General features: G+C 49.0%; 1 long non-coding RNA gene across 1 annotated transcript; it reads right to left on the minus strand.

Moving 5' to 3' along the window:
- Positions 1 to 2,417: 2,417 nt before the first annotated feature.
- LOC144337073 (uncharacterized) lies at positions 2,418 to 5,371 on the minus strand. Its single transcript, XR_013409705.1, has 4 exons — positions 5,053 to 5,371; positions 4,241 to 4,324; positions 3,152 to 4,060; positions 2,418 to 2,624 (listed from the first exon to the last, which is right to left on the minus strand). It is a non-coding gene; the product is annotated as an uncharacterized LOC144337073 (long non-coding RNA).
- Between the last annotated feature and the right edge of the window lie 2,739 nt (positions 5,372 to 8,110).

An 8,110-nucleotide genomic window follows, 5' to 3' on the forward strand; every position in this document is an offset into this window, starting at 1 on the left:
GATTACAGGCGTGAGCCACCGTGCCTGGCCCTGTTTGTTTGTTTGTTTTGAGACAGAGTCTTGCTCTGTCACCTAGGCTGGAGTGCAGCAGCGTGATCTCGGCTCACGGCAACCTCAGCCTCCCAGGTTCAAGGGATTCTCCTGCCTCAGCTTCTGGAGTAGCTGGGATTATAGGCACGCGCCACCACACCTGGCTTATTTTTGTATTTTTAGTAGAGATGGAGTTTCGCCATGTTGGCCAGGCTGGTCTCGAACTCCTAACCTCAGATGATCTACCCGCCTCGGCCTCCCAAAGTGCTGAGATTATAGGCGTGAGCTACCGTGCCTGGCCTTAGCACCTTGAATTTCAAGCAGTCAAAAGATCAACAAATATTTCTCCAGCCTCCACTATCTGCTAGGCTTGAGGTGGGGACTGACTGATGTACTCCATGTCCTCTTAAGAGTCAGAGGCCAGCAATGCCAGTTTAATTACTCTGATTTCAGTGATTTAATAAGCACATCATGCTCACTCTGCCAGACTCTGTTCTTAAATCTTTTATTATTATGGTAACATATACATAACATAAAACTTACCTTTTTTTTCTTTTTTTTTTTTTGAGACGGAGTTTCACTCTTTGTTGCCCAGGCTGGAAGTGCAATGGCGCAATCTTGGCTCACCGCAACCTCTGCCTCCCGGGTTCAAGTGATTCTCCTGCCTCAGCCTCCCGAGTAGCTGGGATGACAGGCACGTGCCACCATGCCCAGCTAATTCTGTATTTTTAGTGGAGACAGGGCTCCTCCATCTTGGTCAGGCTGGTCTCGAACTCCTGACCTCAGGTGATCTGCCCACCTCAGCCTCCCAAAGGGCGGGGATTACAGGCATGAGCCACCGCGCCTGGCCTTTTTTTTTTTTTTTTTTTTTTAGACGGGGTCTCCCTCTGTCACCCAGGCTGGAGTGCAGTAGCATGATCTCGGCTCACTGCAACCTCCACCTCCCAGGCTCAAGCCATCCTCCCACCTCAGCCTCCCAAGTAGCTAGAACTACAGGCACATGCCAGGACGCCTCACTAATTTTTGTATTTTTTTGTAGAGGCGGGGTTTCACTATGTTGCCAGGCTGGTCTTGAACTCCTGGGCCCAAGCAATCTGCCCACCTCAGCCTCTCAAAATGTTGGGATTACAGGCATGAGCCACTATGCCTGGCCCATATGGCAATTCTAAGTTTACGTGCCCAACTCATATGGCAATTCTACATGTACTTTTCTTAGGGACCGTGTTAAATCTTTCACACATCATTATTTGTTATTTGCAACAACCCAAGGAGATGGGCATAATATACTGGCCCCTTTTACAGAAGTTAAGTGATTCCCCTAAGGTCCCACAATTCGTAAGATGCAAACAGGTTTCAAACCCAGAACTGTGTGTGTCACCGCTAAGTTATGAGGCTTTTCCCAGAATTTATTGTGTACCAGCTGTGAGCCAGAAAACTCTAAGAAGTGGATAAAAGGCCTAGATAAAAGTCTGGGAAGACGGTCGGGCACAGTGGTGTGACCTGTAGTCCCAGCTACTCTGGGTGTGAGACAGAAGAATTTTTTTTTTTTTTTTTTTCTTTTGAGACAGAGCCTTGCTCTGTTGCCCAGGCTGGAGTGCAGTGGCTTGATTTCCGCTCACTGCAATCTCCGCCTCCTGAGTTTAAGCAATTCTCCTGCTTCAGTCTCCTGAGTAGCTGGGATTATAGGCGCATGCCACCACACCTGGCTGATTTTTTTTTTTGGTAGAGACGGGGTTTCAATGTGTTAGCCAGAATGGTCTCTATCTCCTGACCTCATGATCTGCCCACCTTGGGCTCCGAAAGTGCTGGGATTACAGGTGTGAGCCACCGCGCCTGGGCAACAGGAGAATTTCTAGTAGAAACTGCCAATGAAAAAGAGAGAGAGAAGGATCACTTGAACCCAAGAGTTAACAGTCCAACCAGGGCAACATAGCAAGACTCAGTCTCTAAAAAAATAATAAAGAAACACTGAGAGCATGGCTCATGTCTGTAATTACTGCACTTTGGGAGACCAAGGCAGGCAGATTGCATGAGCCCGGCAATGCAAGACCAGCCTGGGCAACATGATGAAACCACGTTTCTACGAAAAATACAAAAATTAGCCAGGCATGGTGGCACACACCTACTTGGGAGGCGGAGATGGGAAGATCAGTTGAGTCAGGGAGGTAGAGGCTGCAGTGAGCTGTGATCACACCTCTGCACTCCAGCCTGGGCAACAGAGGGAGACACTGTCATGGTGAATGAATGAATGAATGAATGGAGACGGGGAAGAAGTATACCAACTTTTTTTTTTTTTTTTTTTTTGAGACGGAGTCTCGCTCTGCCGCCCAGGCTGGAGTGCAGTGGCCGGATCTCAGCTCACTGCAAGCTCCGCCTCCCGGGTTCACGCTATTCTCCTGCCTCAGCCTCCCGAGTAGCTGGGATTACAGGCGCCCGCCACCTCGCCCGGCTAGTTTTTTGTATTTTTTAGTAGAGACGGGGTTTCACCGTGTCAGCCAGGATGGTCTCGATCTCCTGACCTCGTGATCCGCCCGTCTCGGCCTCCCAAAGTGCTGGGATTACAGGCGTGAGCCACCGCGCCCGGCGTATACCAACTTTTAAGAAATGTTTTATTATGGGCTGGGTGCAGTGGCTCACGCCTGTAATCCCAGCACTTTGGGAGGCTGACGCAGGCAGATCATTTGAGGTCAGGAGTTCGAGACCAGCCTGGCCAACAGGGCAAAACCCCGTCTCTAATAAAAATACAAAAATTAGCTGGGCGTGGTGGCAGATGCCTGTAATCCCAGCTACTCCAGAGGCTGAAGCAGGAGGATCACTTGAACCTGGGAGGCGGAGGCTGGAGTGACCAGAGATAACAACACTGCACTTCAGTGTGGGCAACTGAGTAAGACCCTGTCTCAAAAAAAAAAAAAAAAAAAAAAGACCTAAAGGTTTGATTAGAGTCAGGACTGGATTGAGCGCTGCCTAGCTAGTGTCGTGTACATACGTTAGAAGACACATTGCATTCATATTTCCCTCTTTTGTGGCATTAGCAGCTGCTAATGAGCATTACCAAGCTTCATAATCCATTAGTGGTTACAAAATGGTGGTGTGCAAATTCCTTCTCTTATTTCTGGAATACATTTTTTTTTCTTTGTTTGAGATGAAGTCTTGCTCTGTCACCGGGCTGGAGTGCAGTGGTGAGATCTTGGCTCGCTGCAACCTCTGCCTCCCAGGTTCAAGCGATTCTCCTGCCTCAGCTTCCCCCAGTAGCTGGGACTACAGGTGCGTGCCACCATGCCAGACTAAATTTTTGTATTTTTAGTAGAGACGGGGTTTCACTATGTTGGCCAGGATGATCTCCATCTCTTGACCTCGTGATGCGCCCTCCTTGGCCTCCCAAAGTGCTGAGATTACAGGCGTGAGCCACCGCGCCGCCCAACCAGGTTTTTTTTTTCCTTTGAGACAGGTCTTTTTTTTTTTTTTTTAGTCAATCTCATTCTGTCTCGGCTCACTGCAACCTCCACCTCCTAGGTTTAAGTGATCCTCATGCCTCAGCCTCCCAAGTAGCTGGGATTACAGGAGTGTGCCACCATGCTCAGCTAATTTTTGTGTTTTTAGTAGAGATGGGATTTTACCACATTGGCCAGGCTGGTCTCAAACTACTGGCCTCATGTGATACATCCGCCTTGGCCTCCCAAAGTGCTGGGATTACAGGTGTGAGACACCGTGCCCAGCCTTCTTTTTTTCTTTTTTTTTTTTTTTTGAGACAGAGTCTAGCTCTGTCGCCCAGACTGGAGTGCAGTGGCGCGATCTCGGCTCACTGCAAGCTCCGCCTCCCGGGTTCACGCCATTCTCCTGCCTCAGCCTCCGGAGTAGCTGGGACTAACAGGCGCCCGCCACCACGCCCGGCTAATTTCTTTTTGTATTTTTAGTAGAGACGGGGTTTCACCGTGTTAGCCAGGATGGTCTCGATCTCCTGACCTCGTGATCCGCCCGCCTCGGCCTCCCAAAGTGCTGGGATTACAGGCTTGAGCCACCGCGCCCGGCCCTTTTTTTCATTTCTTTTTTGTGTATTTATTTATTTGAGACAGAGTGGCTCTGTCACCCAGGCTGGAGTGCAGTGGCACAATCTTGGCTCCCTGAAACCTCTGCCTCCCAGGTTCAAGCAATTCTCCTGTCTCAGCCTCCTGAGTAGCTGGGACTACAGGTGCACACCATCATGCCCAGCTAATTTTTGTATATTTAGTATAGATGGGGTTTCACCATATTGGTTAGGCTGGTCTCAAACTCCTGACCTCAAGTAATCCGCCCACTTTGGCCTCCCAAAGTGCTGGGATCAGGAATTCCAGACCATCCTGGCCAACATGGTGAAACCCTGTCTCTATTAAAAATGCAAATTCTAGACGGGCATGGTGGCATACGACTGTAATCCCAGCTACTCAGGAGACTGAGGCAGGAGAATTGCTTCAACCTGGGGGGTGGAAATTGCAGCGAGTCAAGATCATTCCATTGCACTCCAGCCTGGGCAACAGGGCGAAAGGTCATCTAAAAAAAAAAAAGATAAATAAATAAATAAATGAAATTATCTGCCAGGCACAGTGGCTCACGCCTGTAATCCTACCACTTTGTGAGGTTGAGGCAGGAGGATCATTTGAGCCCAGGAGCTCAAAACTAGCCTGGGTCACATAACAAGCCCCGTCTATATTTATTATTTAAAAATTAAGGCTGGGCATGGTGGCTCACATCTTTAATCCCAGCACTTTGGGAGGCTTCGGTGGGGGTGGATCACGAGGTCAGGAGTTTGAGACCAACCTGGCCAATATGGTGAAACTCCGTCTCCACTAAAAGTACAAAAAAACTAGCTGGGCACGGTGGCGCACACCTATAGTCCCAGCTACTTAGGAGGCTAAGGCAGGAGAATTGCTTGAAACCAGGAGACGGAGGTTGCAGTAAGCCAAGGTTGCACCACTGCACTCTAGCCTGGGCAATAGAGGGAGACTCCATTTCAAAATAAAATAAAATAAAAAATTGGCGGGGCACGGTGGCTCACACCTGTAATCTCAGTACTTTGGGAGGCCAAGGTGGGCAGATCACGAGGTCAGGAGATCAAGACCATCCTGGCTAACATGGTGAAACACCGTCTCTACTAAAGAATACAAAAAATTAGCCGGGCGTGGCAGCGGGCGCCTGTAGTCCCAGCTACTCGGGAGGCTGAGGCAGGAGAATGGCGTGAACCCGGGAGGTGGAGCTTGCAGTGAGTCGAGATTGCACCATTGCACTCCAGCCTGGGCGACAGAGCAAGGCTCCGTCTCAAAAAAAAAAAAAAAAGAAAGAAAGAAAAAAAAAAAAAAAAAGAAAATCGGCCGGGCGTGGTGGCTCAAGCCTGTAATCCCTGCACTTTGGGAGGCCGAGACGGGCGGATCACAAGGTCAGGAGATCGAGACCATCCTGGCTAACATGGTGAAACCCCGTCTCTACTAAAAATATACAAAAAACTAGCCGGGCGCGGTGGCAGGCGCCTGTAGTCCCGGATACTCGGGAGGCTGAGGCAGGAGAATGGCGTGAACCCGGGAGGCGGAGCTTGCAGTGAGCTGAGATCCGGCCACTGCACTCCAGCCTGGGCGACAGAGCGAGACTCCGTCTCAAAAAAAATAAAATAAAATAAAAAAATAAAAAAAAAGAAAATCACCATTTGGTTGCCATTATGGTAATAACTGACTCAGGCAAGGGTCATCAACTGATATTAAGTTCTTGGGAACTGAATGTGTTGAGGAACAGGCTATTTAATTACTTTTGAAGTATCTCCCCAGAAAGCACTTATTAACAAAAGTGGAAAGTGGCTCATGCCTGTAATCCCAGCACTCTGGGAGGCTGAGGCGGGTGGATTGCCTGAGATAGGAATTTGAGACTAGCCTGGCCAACATGGTGAAACCCCATCTTTACTAAAAATACACAAATTAGCCGGACATGGTGGCGCGGGCCTGTAATCACTGCTACTCAGGAGGCTGAGGTAGGAAAATCACTTGAACCGGTGGCGGAGGTTGCAGTGAGCCAAGATTGGGTCACTACACTCCATCCTGGGCCACAGAGTGAGACTCCATCGCAAAAAAAAAAAGAAAAAACCTGGTCGGGCACAGTGGCTCACGCCTGTAATCCCAGCACTTTGGGAGGCCAAGGCAGGCAGATCATTTGAAGTCAGGAGTTCGAGACCAGCCTGATCAACCTAGTGAAACCTGTCTCTACTAAAAACACAAAAATTAGCTGGGCGTGATGGCGTGTGCCTGTAATCCCAGCTACTGGGGAGGCTGAGACAGGAGAATGGCTTAAACTGGGGAGGCAGAGGTTGCAGTGAGCTGAGACCATGCCATTGCACTCCAGCCTGGGTGACAGAGTGAGACCCTGTCTCAAAAAAAAAAAAAAAAAAATTAAAATTAAATAAAATATTAAAAACAACAACAAAAAACCAAAGTGTAACACACTAACTCACACTGGAGAAACTGGCAGACACCATTTGAACCAAGTTAGCATAATCGGTAGTGGACAAAATCAACATTGTATGCATCCTGAAAACGCAATGTCACGTCTGTTTCCTGCCACAAATGCAAAATCATGAGGAAGTGTTAGACAAATAGCAATGGAAGGACTTTCTTCAAAATTACTAGCCTGGAATTTTTGAAAAATATTGACGTCATGGAGAGAAGGTAAGATTGATAAAATGTTCCAGAAAGAGAGACTAAATTAGAGTCATAACAACAAAATACAACACTTGATCCCGGGATGGATTAGGGATTTTTTTGTTTTTTTGACACAGGATCTTGCTCTGTTGCCCAGGCTGGAATGCAGTGGTGAGGTAATGGCTCACTGCAGCCCGGAACTCCTGGGCTCAACTGATCCTCTCACCTCAGCCTCCCAAGTAGCTGGGACCACAGGAGGATGCCACCACGCCTGGCTAATATTTTTTTTTTTTTTTTTTTTTTTTTTTTTTTTTTTGAGACGGAGTCTCACGCTGTTGCCCAGGCTGGAGTGCAGTGGCGTGATCTCGGCTCACTGCAAGCTCCGCCTCCCCGGGTTCACGCCATTCTCCTGCCTCAGCCTCCCGAGTAGCTGGGACTACAGGCGCCCGCCACCTCGCCCAGCTAATTTTCTTGTATTTTTAGTAGAGACGGGGTTTCACCGTGTTAACCAGGATGGTCTCGATCTCCTGACCTCGTGATCCGCCCGTCTCGGCCTCCCAAAGTGCTGGGATTACAGGCTTGAGCCACCGCGCCCGGCCAATATTTTTCTTTTATTTTGTAGAGATGAGGTCTCAGACTCCTGGACCCAAGAGACCTTTCTGCCTTGGGCTCCCGAAGAGCTGGGATTACAGACATGAGTCACTGTGCCTGGCCTGGATTTTGGATTTTTAAGGGACTTTATTGGAAACTTTTTTTTTTTTTGGAGACAGAGTCTGGCTGTGTCACCCAGGCTAGAATGCAGTGGCAAGATCTCTGCTCACTGCAACCTCCGCCTTGCAGATTCAAGCAATTCTCCTGCCTCAGCCTCCTGAGTAGCTGGTATTACTGGTGCCCACAACCAAACCCAGCCAATTATTTGTATTTTTAGTACAGATGGGGTTTCACCATGTTGGCCGGGCTGGTCTCAAACTCCTGACCTCAAATGATCCAAGTGCTGGGATTACAGGCGTGAGCCACCGCTCCCGGACATAGTGCAGTATTTTTAAAAAAATGGATCTGTCTTAGAGATGGGGGTGGGTGAGTTTACTATGTTGCCCACGCTGGCCTCGAACTCCTGGGCTCAAGTGAACCTCTTGCCTCAGCCTCCAGAGCATCTGGGACTACAGGCCCGCACCACCACGCTCGTCTAACTTTTAAATTTTTTGTAGAGACAGGATCTCACTATGTTGCCCAGGCTGGTCCCCAACTTCTGGGCTCAAGCGATCCTTCCGTCTCGGCCTCCCAAAGTGCTGGGATTACAAGCTTGAGCCACTGCGACCGGCTAGTCTCAAAAAAAAAAAAAAAAAAAAGTTGAATTCTGCAGCGGTTTTATTAGACGACGATGGCGGTCTGCAGGTGGCGCAGCAGCACCCCTGGTGCCTGGG

This window comes from Macaca mulatta, chromosome 19, assembly GCF_049350105.2.
Source record: "Macaca mulatta isolate MMU2019108-1 chromosome 19, T2T-MMU8v2.0, whole genome shotgun sequence".
In the NCBI taxonomy this organism is placed as follows: domain Eukaryota; kingdom Metazoa; phylum Chordata; class Mammalia; order Primates; family Cercopithecidae; genus Macaca; species Macaca mulatta.